The sequence below is a fragment of the Neofelis nebulosa genome, chromosome 1 (assembly GCF_028018385.1).
Source record: "Neofelis nebulosa isolate mNeoNeb1 chromosome 1, mNeoNeb1.pri, whole genome shotgun sequence".
NCBI lineage: Eukaryota > Metazoa > Chordata > Mammalia > Carnivora > Felidae > Neofelis > Neofelis nebulosa.
In genome coordinates this window covers 90,415,167-90,416,288 of record NC_080782.1, presented here as the reverse complement: position 1 = coordinate 90,416,288, position 1,122 = coordinate 90,415,167, and the positions used below count along the sequence as shown (strand labels likewise).

General features: G+C 39.8%; 1 pseudogene; it reads right to left on the bottom strand.

The window, feature by feature from the left end:
• Positions 1–330: 330 nt before the first annotated feature.
• LOC131511674 (selenoprotein K-like) lies at positions 331–587 on the bottom strand (annotated as a pseudogene).
• Positions 588–1,122: the final 535 nt, after the last annotated feature.

Genomic DNA, 1,122 nt, shown 5'->3' with positions numbered 1-1,122 from the left:
GTTTTTAATCATACAAAATAAGAAGTCAAGTTTCGTAACCTAAAAATATTTTACTTATTAAAACTATATTAATACTTTCATAAACTACTCAAAAAAGATAATGAGATGAACACGTGCATTTGTAGAACTGCGTGTTAGTCATGCCAGATCCCTGGGGAGGCAATTCCCAGAATGACCTCATTTGTCTGTGTAGACATAGAGCAATCCATGTTCAGGTGCACACATTCAATGACTTGTCCAGCATGGTCAGCCCTCTGCTTCTTGATGGTTTCCTTCTGCTATGAATGTACATGTCCAGTTGTCTCCTGCTCAGAGTAGACATTGACCTTCTCATCCACCAGCCATTGGAGGAGGACTAGGGCCACAAGGATAATTAATCTGACCTGTTCTTCTGGGACGATTTCCTGGTGGGCCCTCTTCCATCAGCATGTCTGGAATCACAGGAGTTTCCATAGCCTCTTTTTCACATCTTGCTGAAGCAAAACCACAAATTCAGCTATTCCCCAGAAGAAATCTGTTATTAAAGACTGTCTGTATGGGACTGACTCCAGGCAGTCCCACCCTTGTCCCTTTGAGACATAAACCATCCTGCCCCTCGTTTTGTTTTCCACCCCAGGGCAACTCAGCCACCCTATGTGGTTTTGACTCCTGACTCTTTCCTCTCCTACAGAGATAGGTATTATCCTGGATATGCTAATTACCAGCTATGTAGGCTGGTAACTTTTCTCTGAGCCTCAGTTCCTTTATCTGAAAGTGGTGAGAATAATTGTATTGGAAGGAATTGTACAGTACCTAAAATGTCTATCATGGCACTTCATGTTACTTACTAATATTACTTTGATATGATTGTTTTCATTAGATTCCATTGCTACTTCCTTAAATAGTCTTAGGTATTCCTCTATTCTGCTCATATGGTACTTCCATATCACTTGTTTGCAGCAATTTCCACAGTATACTTTGTTTGCTTACACATTTGTGTTCTTCAGTGGTCTGTAAGTTACTTAAGAAGAATAACCGCTAGGTGTTACATCTTCATATCCCTGACTCCAAACTAGACTAATGACTTGAAAGGGCAAAGAAAATAAATGAAAGAATTAAAATGTAAGTGGTTATGTGAACAGG